Below are 16,648 nucleotides of genomic sequence, written 5' to 3'. Positions count from 1 at the left end.
AGTGGTTGAATCTATCTCTTGTTAGAAGACACATTATGTAATACATAACTATATACACATAACTAATACAGCATAGATACTCCCTCAAGTTACTTTTTCCTACAAACAAGACTGCAAATTCTAGGGCTGTCAAATGATTAATCGCGATTAATCGCAATTTGAATAAAACATTGTGTTTAAATAATATATGTCTATGAACTGTGCATGTTAATTTTGTATTATAAACACAATAACATATTTAGGAAATATTTAGGTGTATTAATTTATATTTACCAATAATTGAAATGTTAAATAAATATCTATTTACTTTGTATGTTTTTCTTAAATATATGCATGCATGTGTTTATAAATACAAAATAAAATGCACGGTACACAGACATATATTATTTTTCTTGATGCGATTAACAAGTAATCGTTTGACAGCCCTTAAATTGACTAATACGGTCAATAGGCTGAAGTATCATTTATACAGATGATGAGTTCATATAACTCAAAAATATTTCCAAAAAAAAAGGAAATAATATAGGCCCACAAGACACATGCAGGTAGAGCGTAGTTTATCCTATAACTTTCAACAATCCTCATATCTGATTTTGTACCCAGGATGTCTGAATTACAAAGAAAGTAATCACAATAGCACACACCCTCCAGGGTCTCAGTGTTTTAATCAGGCTTTAAACTTATGTGTAATAAGGTCTCTTGTGGCAGATTCTTGCTGATGATAATTCTGGAATCACCCAAGGCTGTTGCCAGGTCATGTGGCCTCTGTGAGTGCCTGTTCACATTATTCTTGTGCAATTTTGTACAGGAGTGATGATACTGTGGTTTATTACCAACAGTATGTAGGTTGTCACAGTAGATCTCCCTAAAGCAACACTGTGGTGAATGTGCTGCTAGAATAGCCTAACCTGGTTTCCTTGCTCATTGCCTGCCTAGCATTATCGGGGTCATGGGTTCAAATCTCATTTGGAGGAGCCAGAGCAAAATTCATCAAGCTTATATGTAATGAACTTTCCTGCATAGTGACACACATTAATGATAAATCCATTCCACCTGGCTTGAGGTATAGGCCCGAGAAGCTGTGTACATTTATACAAAGCTCTGTGTATTTCCATCACAGCGTCATCGATTTTTCTTTTAAAACATTTCATATGACCGCCTCTCTTATTCTTAAATCATCATATATCTGTCAATTGTTTATGTAGATCAGTCTATGTAATAAGTCTCTGGTCATTACAAAAAACGGATGTGCATTACGTTAGCAAAACGTGACTAGCGCAAATCAGTCAGTGTCTTGGGAAACAGGATGGAGCCCAAATGGCAACAGATAAATGAGGGAGTGAGCAAGCATGCAGCACTGTTTTTAGTTCTGCAGCAGATGTCTAATGCCATACGCGAACACTCAGGGAAAAAAATACTTTCTGAGCGACATTTGGTGCTCTGGAGAGGAGCCAGGGTGGTGCACAGGCTCATAGGAACAGGGAGGTTAGAGTTCATGCATTTAAAATCTGTGGAAATAAGGCTTCTGAGCAGCTTATTAACCAAACCTCTCATTTCAGTAAAAATGAAAATTGACTTCTATGCCCTCAGGCCTCAGTAACTAATAAATGTCTGCGCATTTGAATTACGGTTCAGTCTGGCCTGCAATAGAGACCGCGCTGTCATACAATCCCGGGTTGTCAATTTGTAAATCCTATGTCAGCGCTATCCTACAGATGAGCCAAATGGCAACAATTGTGCTCTTCACTAATATTAGTCACTGGAGACAGAGGGGAGGTGTGCTCAGCTCAGCTTATAAATATCAGTTTGCTTTGATTACTCAAGATGTTTGTCATCAGGCACGGAAGCCACAGTACAAATCTGGGTTGCTCATTATATTGGAACCCCTTTTCAAACAAGCACCCTTCCCCTCCCCTGGAGGATGTCTTCTCACACTCTCAGCATATTTTTGATATGGGAGAGGAACATCAAGGCGGTTGCTTTTTTCAAGGTTCTCAGATCACTTGGCCTGGATTCAGAAACAGAAGTGTGTCAAAGAGATCCGTGTCTTAGAGGCTGATAAATCACAGACTTGCTAGAATACATACTGTTGTGACATTGTCTGGGGTTGCAGCTGTTTCGCATTGAAACGCATTTCTAACAGACTCTCCTAATATGAAAGGCCGAAGAGTAGTAAAGATCGAAAACTTCAGCAGCAGCAGACACACAATAGTCCAGGGAATATTATCCATGAGCCGGAGCATTACAAGGTGCGAATACTGTAAAAAACAAATACATTCTCATCTGATGCCCGGGTCTTATGCAGCGTGTTGGCTTTTATATAATACAGCACTTTAAGCACACAGTAATTTTTACTATTGATAAGAACACTACAATAACTTCAATTACCAATATGTTTTTATTACAGTAAACAATGACGATAGCAACATAAACCAAACCATTATTATATAAATTACATTTGTTAATATAATAAGCACAATAAACAATTCTACTCTAAAGAAGTTCATTAGTAAATTATATTATCTTTTGTTGTATTATGTTAAAGGGATAGTTCACCCAAAAATGAAAATTCTTTCATCATTAACTCACTCTACAAATCTGTATGACTTTCATTGTCCAAAAGAGCACAGAAAAAAAGCATTTTGAAGAACATTGGTAACCAAACAACAATGGACCCATTTGACTCACATTGTATGGACACAAAAGCCAAGGGACACCCCTAAAAATATCTTCTTTTGTGTTCCACAGAAGAAAGACTATACCTGTAGGGTCATGCATTACAGCATTTTGTTTACAACTGTTCAGAATTATACAATAACTTACAGTAAATAAAGCCAACAGCAATATAAAACAATTCATTATTATATAAATTGCAACTGTTTAATTGTTGAATTTCATCCAAAAATGAACATTCTTTAATAATTTTTTCACCCTCATGTCATTCCAAACCTGTATAACTTTCTTTGTTATGAAGAGAACAAAAAATATATTTTGAAGAACAAACCACACTTGACCCTATTGACTTCCATTGTATGAACACAAAACCATTTCTCAAAGTATATTCTTTTGTGTTTCACAGAAGGAGGAGTCATATACTGTACATTTTACAGTATGTTGGTGCATTGAATGGAATTGATGTGCTCCCAGACTATTGGTCTATCTGACAGTACATGCTGTTTCATAATGGTTCAATTCATGATTCAATCAGTGTCTCATTCAATAATTGGAACCATGAAAATCTTTTTTATTTTCTTCCTAATAAAGGTCAAAACACGGGCATCACAGTTTCATCCCAAGCCACTGCTGCAGAGCTGAAGGAGATAAAAAGGTAGTTTTATATAAGCGAAAAACAGAATGAATTGAAGTAATGTGTCGGCCTCCTTGGAGAGCCACTCAGAGTCTTGAAACGCGCGGAATTTATGTGTGCCGCCATGCTCGCAGCCGAGTGCTTCAATTGGCTGGGCCTCATGCAGAGTCGATACTAATGACGGAGGAGACTATATGGCCACAGTGAGATTATAGCTTGGAGGCCCTCAGCTGCTCCTGTTGTCATCTCATGCAGGGAAAGTAATGGTTGCCACTGTTTGCCTCCCCGTTCTCCTTTGCATTGTCTGTGTAGTGCAGTCATTAAGGTTAATGACTAGGCAGATGTATTTGTTTTGAACTGTGAAAAGCACAGCTCACAAGAACGTGTAGGTGCGCTGAATGGAACAGTGGGGAGATTCGTAGCCGAGTGCTCCTCCATCGTACCCCAAACAGACAAGAGAGGTGGTGTGTATAGGGGGTTTGGAAATAGCGGCTCAAAATGGCAGGCAGCAGACGCTCACGTTGTAGATTGTGATATTTGCATGTGTTGGTATGATAGATATCTTAACCCGGTATTGTATTCTCGCGAATGTCGGGCAGGATATAATCCCCATGCTAATGGAAGCTCAAATATGACATTCCATACATTGCAAAATTAATCAGGCAAATTGTCACCTCATCTCAATTAAAGACTTAAACGCAGTACTCAGGTTTATCTTCTATGCAAAGCATCAACCGATGTATGTCCTGCTTTCCAGAGATCTTGATATGTTAAATGTTGGTAGGTGTGATAGTGACACAGTGTAGTGTCTTGCTAACAGATCTTTTATCAATATCGAGCATGGTGCTGGATGAGTAAAAGATTCTGCCTTGTATAAATCGACCAAGGGGAGCGTTTAGCTGAGCGAGACTGGCACACTCCACATACTAAGGCATGTCAGTGCATTAAAGGAGCAAAGGCTCTTTGAGTGGATTGGCTGTGTAATGCAATCTGTATGCATGGGATGAGCACCATGCTCGCTGTGACTCCTTCATTTGTGCCCGACCAGGAGGGTCAAAGCACCATTTTTTTCTCTCTAGCTTGTTCTATTCTTGCCTTGTACCATCATCAAGTTTAATTTAGGCAATAGCAGAAAGTGAAAACAGCAAGTTCTCATGGCAACAATGAATCTGTCTACTGGCTGTAGTATCTCTACGGTGGCATTACTGTCAAATTGTTCTTTGAGTGCAATAAAAATCTTGATAATTGCAGCTGTGCAAATTCAGACAACCTCCCGTGAATCTGATGGCAGGGATTAGTTTTGGAGTTCAGAGAGGAATCACCTATAAACGCGATTTCTGTTTTAGATGAAGATTTTGTGTTTTAATGATTCTACACATGGTAACCTAGCTAATGCATAATGAATGTGGCTCTGTACTGAATGTGCTCTGACTTTTAATGCACCACTATCACTCTTTGCCTCAGTCTCCGGACACTCTCGCTCTATCTCTCTCTCTCTCTCTTTCACTCGCTCACTATTCTGCTTTATCTCTGTCTTCTTATATCAGTTTAAGAGATGGAAAATATAAGTACACATAAATTCATATAGTAAACGTATGCTACGTCTTTCAGATTATATGGAGAGAAATAGTGATATGTATCTTCTCATGGTCTATTAATGTCTCAACATGTCCACCCATGTCTGTTGCCACTCTGTCTCTTTTTTCTCAGACATATGAGTGAAGTAGACTTCACGAATGGTGAAATGGGCCCCAGCTGTTAGCATGACATATTTTGCAATACACTGAACACAGTATTGTAAATTACCATTCCTCTTTATTTGAAGATAAAAATACTCTTATATATACTCTTGTATATGAACGTAAACTCTACATATTAAATGTCCCTAGGTGCAAGTTAATTGGTTGATTTCTTTATTAAAACACAAATTTTAAAGATATAAACCTTGAGCAACTTTATCAATTTGCTTTTGCAATTGTTAGCAATGACTGTAGTGGCCCTAATGCAAAGCCATGAATTATTCCCAAGCAAGAAGCTTGTGTGTAAAAAGGGAGACAGAAAAAATAGAGAGAGAGATACAGAGAGAGAGGGTTGAGTGTAAGCACTGAGTCACAACTGCTGTGCAACAGCCTGGACACAATGTGGGGTCCAGTCGTTGAATTAAAATCACAGCAACTTGAAAGAGGAAAAGCTGAATTCACTGCAGCAAAACATGACGTTCTCAAAATAACCGTTATACTTAGCGTGCTTCATATAACCAGCTTCCTGGTTCCTAGAGTCAATAAGAAAGCCAGTTTTTACCATCAGCATTTCATTGGATCATTAACAGTAACATGTTAGAATGGAACCAGGTGGTCAGAGGGAAGGGGATGGAGAGAGTGAGTGGGAGACAGAGAAAAGAGTGTATGCGTGCATGTGTGTGTGTGCAGGTTTCCATTCATGTGTGTCCCAACAAGCATGGTAAAAGTCCAAGAACGCCCAGTGGTCCCCACAACGTCATTTGGTTAATAAATAATGCGTTTTTGAAATCATAAACGTTGATGTTAGGTCTAGGGGTAGGTTGAGGGGTTTGTACAGTACAAAAGTCCTTGGAAAGTCCCCCACAATGTATAAAAACGTGTATGTATGTATGTGTATTTGTGAAGAATGTTATTATAATCAAACAGGCAGCCACTGTTGTTGACTTGATTCAAAATGATTAATAAAGTAAAACAATCAGTTGGATAATCAGGATAATCAGTTTATAACAATCACTGTTGTACGTCATTTTAAGAGGTCAAATGACTGGGCCAAAAAGAATATTATTGTTTATTTTAGATGTAATGCAATGTGTATACATGGTTTAAGGTTAAAAAATGCTGTATTTTCCACATACATGTTTGTATATCATCTTTGTCCCGCCTCGCGCGGAGTGCGTAGTGATTGGTCGAATACTGCCAGCGTGTGACCACATTGTAACGCCTCTTACCATATTTGCAACATCCAAAGCAATTTTGCTGACAAATACGCCCACATGACTTACGTATAGATTTGGGCGGTCTTAGTCAAGTCATACCATGAAATGATGAAGATTTGTGGGGCTGTCGTTACACGAGGCATTTCAGGCAGGTCTGGGTGAGCATTCGCTTTTAGATATAATGCATCTTTTGTTCCGACACTTTAATTTTAGCAATTTTACGTGTCTAATACATGCAAGTAATGTTTATAACACACCAAAGACACAGAAAAACATGTATTCGCGCCATATGACCCCTTTAATGGCTAGAATACACTACAAGAGTTTAAAAATCTGAACAGTTTTTTTTAAACTAGACATACACTTGCAGCCTTTTTGAAAGTTTCAGATAGAAACACACTAACTGATCAAATCTGTTGACTGGCACAGACTTTCTGCAACAAGTCCAGACTGAAAATCTGTGCAAAATCTGAAGAAAGGTCTTGTAGTGTATTTTAGACTTAAAACGGATAGTCACTGCAAGACGGAAGTGCATTTTCAGATTTTAACTGAAAATAAATGCTGCGTTCAGACATTTCGGATTTCGGGATTTGCCGACCTCAATCCCGGAAGTGAACGTCTGGAACGGCAAACAAAGTCGGTTATCTGACCTCTGAGCTCGGGGCAGATCGATCAACCCCAACTTCAGTGAGACACATGATTTGACGTCATCTACAAGATGGCGAATAGCCCTTTCGCAACCTTATGTGAACCATAAACAAACTTTAAACTACTTTTACAATATGGAATATGTATGAACATGAACATAAAAAGTGTAGTTTAACTTCAAAATGAAAATAATTCTGTCATAATTTAGGCCATGTTCACACTTGACTTTCTTTTTTGAAGCTGATTGCGTCTGTTTAAGATTATAATCCAGCGTGTTTTTTTTAAGTTCAGAGCATCTTTTGAGGTTGAAAAAGTTAAACTTTTCTGAAAAAAATGCCCTTCGTCAAGCACCTTTATCACAGCTCACCAATGACAGAGACCTGTTGTTTCCATAAAAACATGCATGGAACGTGATTGGTCAACAAGGCTCAAGCTCGAAAAAAAAAGGGCGGCCGTAACGCCCGTTGGAGCATAGTTTTATATAAGTGTAAATTTCATCTTCAATTTCAATAACTTCTGGTTGCATTTCTATCGAGAAATTCGTATTTTAGTTTTAAATATGTGTTTGGTTATTGCAAAGACGCTCTCTTTTTAAAGATCAAATAGACTTCCGTTACGTTGTCTACGAAGCCTTTCTTTCTAAGCCGCCTTTGTGCACATGCGGCTGATATTTGTAATCACAGTGCCATTGTCAACTTTTTCTTGTCAAAATAGAAGTCAAGTGTGAACATGGCCTTATGTCATTTCAAACCAGTATGACTTTCTTTCTTCCGCAGAACACAAAAGAAGATGTTTTGAAAAACAGAACAGCACAGCCCCCCAATCACTTCAATTCAAGTGAATTGGGGGCTGTTAACAACATTATTCAGAATATCTTCTTTTGTGTTCTAAGAACACAAAAGAAGAAGAAGAAAGTCATACAGGAGGATGAGTAAATGATAACAGAATTTTCATTTTGAAGGTGAACTACTCCTTAAATATATCTAGAAACTATGAACAAATGCCTACGTTTGAATAGCTTCCATATAACATATTATAGACTGCTGTTACATTCTCTCGGCATCTCATAGTGACACCACGTGGTAAACATGCGAATGTGATGCATGGTTGACTGGAACATATTGAGGTCGCAAGTCTCATATTTTATGACATAATATCTGAAATCTGAATTGTCTGGAAAGCAGCATAAGAGGGCACACAATGACCCACATGGATAAACTATTTACCATTAACACTCAAGTATTTCATGAAAAAATAGGCATTGTAATTTTTTATTTCACAAGGACTTTCAAGAGTAAACAAAAATGCACTTGACGACAAAACTGGAGCCTTGTTTTAACTTTTACAGTCAAAGTTAAATAATATTCCTATTCAAGACATATGTTGTTCAAGACATACTCTTAGATACAGTAAGTATCTACAGTATACATGCTGCTGTGCACATGCATACATATCGATTACTGTCTTGAATATATAGGAAGACAGGGTTTTAGGACTGTAGATATAGAATGTTTTTTGTGTGTGTGTAAACGCAGAATGCAAAGCGTGTAATAGGTGAGTCTGGTGTGATAAACCTTTGATTTTCCATTTGTCTTACATGAGCTCGATTCAAACCTCCGTGATTCTGGATTAGCATGGTTTAGATTGCATTCATGGGTCAATGCGGTTCGCCTTTAAAGATTGCTGTCTGCTGTGTTTTAGCATGGTCAGCACTCTGCCTCCCTGATTTTCAATTTGAACACTGAAATGATGTGAAGGGGCCAGGCCCAGCTGTAATCACTGTACTCAGATAGTCTAGATGAAGAGCGTCTCATGCCCTGTCACTCCTTAACCTATTACATGTGCTTTGACTTGACAGCTGTTTCTAAGGCTAAACCGAAGCACATAAAGCGCTGTAACCAATCAGTCGTTAGCGTACCTCAAATTTTTTTGCAGCCTTGTGCTTATGTTTTTGTCATGTCTTCGCTTGCTTTGTGTCTGCTCGCACAAGCAAACAGGCTTGAGAGCACCTCGCTTAAAATTCTGCCAGAACACAATGAGAAAATATGCAAGATCCCTCCAGCTGTGTATTTCCAGCAAGTCAGGCTGCTGCCAAGACTCGCTTTGTCTTGTAATTGTATTCTTACTCAACACCTTAGCCCATTACAATATGGATTTTCTCCCAGGGATGTGGTTGGAGAGCGGCATATAAATTGTACCAACACTTCCCTTCGGAAAGACTATCTGCTACAATAGTCTGAGGGTCTATTATAATGAAGATGGCTAATGTCATTATATGGCAAATATGATGGAGTCTTTCTGTTGCCCACGTAGTGTGCTCAGAATAGCTAGACAGAATTTTTGCAGCAGTTAGGTTAGGTGCCGCAGCGACATCAATTTGTCGAGAGCGGCTCGCAGTAACCACGTTAATGGGTGCAACGGTGCCGTACGTGCTTTAGCCTCATTTCATTTCCTATGGCTTTACGCTTTTAGCTTGAGAAGATGATCAAGATGAAGATTAATTCCTTGAGAACAAACTTTTTCCCCCTCACCTGCTGCAATGCCGTGGGATACAGTTTTGTGCAGAAGTCCTGCCTGTTTAAAAGTGCACGCATGTTTTTGCTAACAAGCTCTTCACCACATGACAGAACATTGGGGTGCAACGTCCCACGTCCAATAAATTTCCCTCACGGCTAGATATTGTTAACATTGCTCCTGACTGTGCTTGATTTCTGCCGAGCCCATGCTCAGTGTTGTACCGGCCCTTCTACTCTACAACAAATCTTAATAGTTCGCTGTAGGACAGTACATGCCATATTTCACCGTTAAATGATTGAAGTCAATATTTAAGTCAATCGCAAAACCATAAAACTGACTATTAGCATGAGGTCCTTTAATGATTTACCAGCCGGCCATAAATATTGACAGCGGGTTTGATTTAAATCAATATCTGTAACTCATCTGTAAATCAGTGTTTCCCTGTAGAGTTGCAAAGTTGAGTGCAAATGTTGATTTTTCTATGTTGTTCATTAGAGAACTAAAGTTCTCCTTTTTGTAATGAATATAAATAGATGGCAAAATTAAATGCAGAAGGTCATAATTTCCCAAGTGAGGGTTGCACACATCCTTACAAGCCATGATTGCGATTTCATTTTCTTGATTTAATAGGCTGGAGGAAACACAATTAAATAGCAAGAGAATCTCCTTCTGTGTTTGTGCCTGTGTTATCTCCATTGATTCAAATCCTTGAAAGTCGCTCTCAGTAAAACGCCCAGGAGAATCTGGGCTGAGCAAATGACAAGAGGTAGTATCATTAACAAGTTAATTAAAGTGATACAATTACCAGTGATATTAAAAGCTGCTTGTGAAGACCTTGAATTCAATGCAACCACCAAGCGTCAGTGCTTACATGAATTAAACTCAACTTTAATGTACATGGAGTTCTTTCTACCTACAGTAACGCTCCTTTTAGATGCAAATGCTAACCCTTTAAAAAACGTTGGACTGCAGTGGCGTTAGAGATATATTAGGTGGGAACATTAGATCTGTGGACTATATATCCCTGCAGCCTGATCCTCCCACACAGCCAGAGAAGAGCGAGGGGGAAAAAAGTGTGATTACGGCCATTTCATCTGATTATTCATCAGTGTCATTATGATAATGGAGGCAGCATAAGTTAGTTTGGCACAATCCAATGATTATGGAGATTACACCTGGCCCTAGACGCTTGAAGTATAGGCTTCATTTCTAAATTACTTTACAGACTAAGACTCCTACTGGATGTGCAGGGGAACTCGAGGCGCAGAGGAAGATCTATGTGGGAGTAATTTGCATCACTCCTTCGTTTTGTATCTATTTTCTCTGGCTAAACTGCTTGAAAAGCCCTTCTGAGAGGCAAGTAAGGTATTGATTTTAACTTGTTTAAACACATCGGTAGGATAGGGCTTCAATCATTTGAAAGATGCGCATCAATCTGTTTCTTTCTCTTTTTTTTGCACAACATTTAGTATACTCTCTGTTTATGCTGTGTTCAAGCTGTAAATGTGTGTCTTACTATATAACTATATCTATCCAAAATATGATATTTATTTGTATAATATAACATACCCAATCTGATGTCAAGTTGAATTAATATATTGTATAAGTAAAATTTTTGAAACAGGGGTAACAAAGCTATTGTGATAGTATTTACATGAGCTTTTTTGTCAAATAAATAGCAAGGATCACACACACTTTAATGTAGCAGATTTATCCCATTGTTTAACGTTATTGTCCACTCAAGGTGTACATGACACGTACTTATAGTGCACTTCAGTCTTTGTAAATTCAACTGGAGGGCTTCCATTTGTGAAGGCTCTGCTTTGGCTTTTACACAGTCTCCCTATTTAAGTAAAGGCCTTGGCAGGCGTCCCAAAGCAGAATCCTCTCTGTAAGCCATTGTTTCCAGGTCCTGAGGAGCCAACGTACTGTCTCCAGAGAACTAATTTTACTGTGTTGTTTGTCCTTATGTAGTTCTAGGGTAAATAAGTAGAGCACACCAGAGTTTTCTATTATGCGTGTGAGTGTGGTTAGATAAAACAATTTAGTTGTTTTATTTTTAATTAATAATTGCTCATGCAATTTTATGTTGCCTCTCAGCCCACAAAGAAAAAGTAAATGTCGTCTGATATTTTAGATATATTTGTGGTATTTTTTCTCCATTTATACAATGTTGGTCATTTCCTGCTTTGTACTCACAAAACATATTTCATTCCGTTACATTGAATCGATCGAGGTCCTTGTGTAGACACTTATGTCCTAAATTTGGTATTTACTATCATAACAAACAGGTTAGCTCAGACTGCAATGAAGAATCACTCCCAAATATCAAATATGCTGTATACTTTAGACAGCTGATCACCATGTGCTGGTTGATTTATGTTATCTCAAAACCACACCCTCTCTTTGATCCCTTTATATACATTTGACAGACCTATCAGACCTTGATTAAATGCAGAGAGTGATTGAAAATAAGGCAATTTTCAAACAGGTAACAAGCACTCCCCACCTCCCCCATTAGGGTGGTCAATTGAGCTTTTGTGAGTCTGAATGTGCCTGTAAAACTGGTATTCGCATTATACCTGCTTAATGTGTTTGTTAAAGAAAGGATTTTTTTCCCTGATGTACTTTACAGGAACAGTTTATCCAAAAATTCTGTCTATAAATGTATTTGTTCAGATGAACATAGAGAAAGAGATTTGGAAGAATGCTTGTAACCAAACACAATTTTTGGCCACCATTGATTACCATAGCCACTAATGAGTTGCGCAGTTGTATTCTAGAATGTTTCAGTTATGTATAAAAACACTTTTTTACTGCCTTGATGGTTAAGTGTTGTTAAAGACTGTTAAGCCCCAAAATAAAAATCTTTCGCTGCTTCACCCTCATTTTAAACAGTTAGACTGTACTGTTCTTTTAGGTACACAACTTGGGCAATGTTGTGTACCTTGAATGTTAAAGGGACAGTTCACCCAAAAATATAATTCTTTCATCATTTACTCAACCTCAAGTTGATCCAAACCTGTATACATTTCTTGGTTTGCCATGAACACAGAGAACTGTTTGGTAACAGGCATTCTTCCAAATATCTTTCTCTGTGAAATTTAAATAGATTTGGAACAACTTGAGGGTGAGTATATGATGAAAGAATTTTCATTTTGGGGTGAACTGTTCCTTTAACCGGAGATGTTTAGCTCTAAAATGACAAAACCATCATGTGATCAAATGTCATAAAAGTAAAACACGCAATTATAGTTCACCCAAAAAGAAAAATTCTGTCCTCATTTACTCACCCTCAGGTTGTTTCAAACCTATATAAATTTCTCAAAGCAATTTTCAGTTCTTTGACATCCACTGCCATAGTAGGAATAAAATATTGTATATTTTGTTGTTCTGTTCAAGACAAAGTGAGATATTTTGAAGAATTTTGTAACAAACGATTCTGGGGCACTTTTGACTACCATTACATTTTTCAGAATGTGGCAGTCAGTGATGCCATAACGTAATTGACTTTAACAGAATTCGGTTTTCTTGGACTACAGATGTTGGCCTGGAATCGGAATATACAACCCTCTACTTCCCGGGTACATGATGTCACAATTCCGAGTGCCTATAATAACCTCCGCCCAAAGAAATATGCCAAAAAGGGGGGGGGAGGTCTTCCTTAGAGAAGCGGAAGAGCCGCTGGAGTAGTGTTTGATTATCAGAGATTTTATACATTTGACTGAGCTATGAGCTATGAGCTAACTATTGTCACTTTCATCACAGTCCTACAGCTGGTTATAAGAATTTAGCTACACACATTCTAAGATAACCAACGGTCAAATAACAGCTTCCATGACTTAAACATTGGCTGTGAAAGCTGTTCTGTGTAATACACTGATATTGTGTGTGTATGTGTGTGTGTGTGTGTGTGTGTGTCTGTGTGTGCGCATAGCCTACGTCTAAAACACTTCGATGAAATGTCCTTTGAAGTCCTGCTTGCAAATGTCTCCTGGTCAGTCTGCCTGTTTTATTATCCAACTCGGGTCCAATATAAGATGGCAAAACTAACACTTCTGTTATTAGTGTTAATTTATATTACCGGTCTGACTCCATTCGTCACGTGTCATTTCCCTCGCCATAGTATGAAAAAAAAGATCTCTAACAAAGACTGACATTTGCAGAGGCACTAGCAGACCTCCGTTACACTTTGATCGATCCGATTTGACTGATGAAGTGAAGTTGACGCAATTGTTACTGTCTATTGCTAAAAGCCAAAGCTTATGAATACATGTGCACAGAGGGGGACCGACCAATCACAACAGCCTGAGAAGCGGAAGCTCGCTGATATGGTATGGGTGGGACATCCTCACACTCTAAGCGGGGAACCAATCACAACAGACCTGGTCAGCTTTACCAATCAGAGCGTTTTGGAAAGTGGGACTTTATATAGACCGTAAGAAATCCATTCGTTTTGTGAGAAGAGGGACAGCGGTGAACAATAGACTTGAAATATGTGAAGTATAAAGGTTTTTTTTAAATTAGAAACATGAACATCCATTGTTAAACACCCAAAAAACATAATCAAAGCCTCTTAAACAGCAAAAGACTGGGTCCTTTAACATTTCTTGCCCTGTTTCACATAAAAAGGAGAAGAATGGACATGTAAACGATGTGTGGATGTTGCTATTCTGTACTTAATCAGATAAAATATGGTATTATAATAATTCTTGTGTTGGCAATTTTTTATGTCAGGCTTTAGCTAATCAACCAATCAATATCTCATATATTAGTTGGCCTGCTCTATAAATTCCTTGGTTATTCTTGGTATGATAAAGAGGCTCCTGCCAGGATGTCGCCTGATTACCTCATGCATCCCATTAAATCTGCGTCCACTGTAAGTTCTCTCTGCATCTCACAGTAAGGTGTCAATTATACAGCTGCTAACTAACATTCTCTGCCGAACAGAGAGATTGATGTCTCTCTGTGACTAAATCAATCACAGTTCACTATTTTACGTTTATGAGATGATGAGCAGCGCAGATTTACAACAAGACTGTTTTCTGAGACATTTCATAGTGTAATGGGACATCACAGACAAGAATGGGAGATAATTCATGCTAAATTGCTCAATTTATTCCGTGAAAACTGGGCTATGTAAAAAAACAAAACTATTTAGAATTGATTTTCACTGATTAAGCTTGCGATGTATGCAGTCTCCATCCGGCATACTGTTGCAAACAACAGACAGCGATCTAATGCTCTCAGTCATCTGGTACATTTATTGTCTGCACTTAATGTATAATAGAATACATAAACCAACATAAAGCCACTCATGTGTCGTGAGGTTACTGAGGGGTTTATATATTTCTGTTACGGTTTCTTATATGACGATACATTGCCTATTGCTATACTGATTGGAAAGTTATTTTTATAAACACACTCTCAAAATGGAACTCATTGGAACTCATCGGTCGTTCTGGGGACTTTTATTGCGCATTGCCAAAATATCATTCTTTTCCCATATACAAATAATTGTAGAAAAGTAAAACAATAAATTAACCCTAACCTTACAATTAAAAAAAAATCTGGAATTATACAATAGGTTTGTGTAACAAACTATAAAAAAACACTGTAGCTGAAGACTTTTCCTCAATTTAAGCAGGTCCTATTAGTGTAATAACATCAGAAAAACAAAATGGCTACTGCATACAGCATAATGCATGTGTATTTCTTTGTCTGCATCGTTTTGTCAGCAAGGAAGCAATCTTAATTTTTGTGAATTTATGAATTTACAATTTCTGTGTTGTTTTTTGTCATTTGCAGACTCAGAGGTCTTATGTCCTGTATTATTAATGAGAATACCAATTAAAATGAAATAATAGGCAACATCATATTTGTCATAAAAAAACAGTTACAGAGCAGAGACTTGAGAGTCCTGAGAGAATGTTAAATTTAGCGTATGCCTCAGCAGCGGCACATTCCTTTTTGGTTTTGACAATTTGTTTGCTATTTAGCAAAATTCTTACCAAGCATAGAGTGTGGAATATACAAGCCAAATATACATTGAATCATACGTGTGTGTGTGTGTGTGTGTGTATGTGTGTGCAAGTGCAGCGCAACATTGATGCACCAAAAAAACAATCACAAATTCATTTAGAGAATTTGTTTTGAGCAGAATTTACCTTTATAATAAATACAAATAAGATATAAACGAAATAAGCTAAAGTCCCATTCACCTTTTTTCCTGTGCACTCTTTCTATGTCCTCATGATGTTCACGCTTGCTTTCAGTGCAGAGAATGACTTGCTATATGCAGTGATTTTTGTTATATTACTTACTATTCTTTTTTTGCGTCATGCAGCGCAAAGTTCTGTCTAAGTAACAAACTACGTGCATTAACAGACAAGGTGTTAATTCATAATTATATGCCCAAACATTCAGTAAGTGACAGATGTTTGGAAACGATGTGCACATTCATTTGCGTGTCATCTGCAGATGCGTGCGGAACGTGCTGGTTCTTGTTACCGGTTTCACAGCACCGAAGACGTGGAGTGACGCGATCCTGCGCTGGGTCATAGCCAGACCTCGCGCTCATATGCCCCGAGGGTTTGGGTACCCAACCCTAAAAATTTTCCATTTCTTTACATAAATAATATGTTTGGCGGCACAGTGCCAGAATGACATGATCCCCATTGCTTTAAACCTCTGCGAAGATTCGACTGTGAGATTGGTTGTCAAATCAGACTCCTTCTATCAAAGCATCGAATTTTCGACTATTCAGGGTCATCCCTATATTTTTCTTTGTTAATTGCAAGAGAGCAAGCCCTTCCATAATAGCTTTTATCAAAGGATCTGTCTGGATTAGGTCAGAAAGTAGAAAACACTTGAAGAATACTTGACTAAGCTCGGTTCTGATTATATGGTTCAGTCATTTATTGTGTGGATCCTATTTCGTGTTTGGTTCTGTTAGTAGGCTCATTAAACACGTGTGACAGTAATGATGTTTAATTTATCAGTCACAATGTAAAAATATTTTTTTTCCTTGTGCAGTTCTCCTAGTTTGTTTTCAAAGATGCAGTAATTATTTTACTTTGACACTGATAAAAAGAACAAAAATATCCCTGGGGCAAAGTATGCATCTTTGTAATATACGGTTCAGTTCGGTTACTTTTTAGTTTTAGTAAGAATGTCAGAAACATAGATGCTGCCCCACTGGAAAAAATAATGTTCCACTT

The 16,648-nt window shown here is 37.9% G+C and overlaps 1 protein-coding gene across 4 annotated transcripts in view; it reads left to right on the top strand.

The window, feature by feature from the left end:
• Window positions 1-16,648, top strand: part of lrrc4cb (leucine rich repeat containing 4C, genome duplicate b) — a 44,015-nt gene that overhangs the window by 22,494 nt on the left and 4,873 nt on the right. Inside the window, exon 1 of one of the 4 annotated variants that reach the window (XM_056747336.1) lies at window positions 3,263-3,328. The exons of the other annotated variants lie outside the window; for them this stretch is intronic. The gene's annotated coding sequence lies outside the window, so the exon portion shown is untranslated. Of the gene's footprint in view, window positions 1-3,262; window positions 3,329-16,648 lie in introns of those variants that run through there. 4 annotated transcript variants of the gene reach the window in all.

The sequence above is a fragment of the Triplophysa dalaica genome, chromosome 1 (genome assembly GCF_015846415.1).
Source record: "Triplophysa dalaica isolate WHDGS20190420 chromosome 1, ASM1584641v1, whole genome shotgun sequence".
Classification (NCBI taxonomy): Eukaryota; Metazoa; Chordata; class Actinopteri; order Cypriniformes; family Nemacheilidae; genus Triplophysa; species Triplophysa dalaica.
The sequence above is the reverse complement of the archived record's forward strand: the minus strand, read 5'-3'. Positions and strand labels throughout refer to the sequence as shown.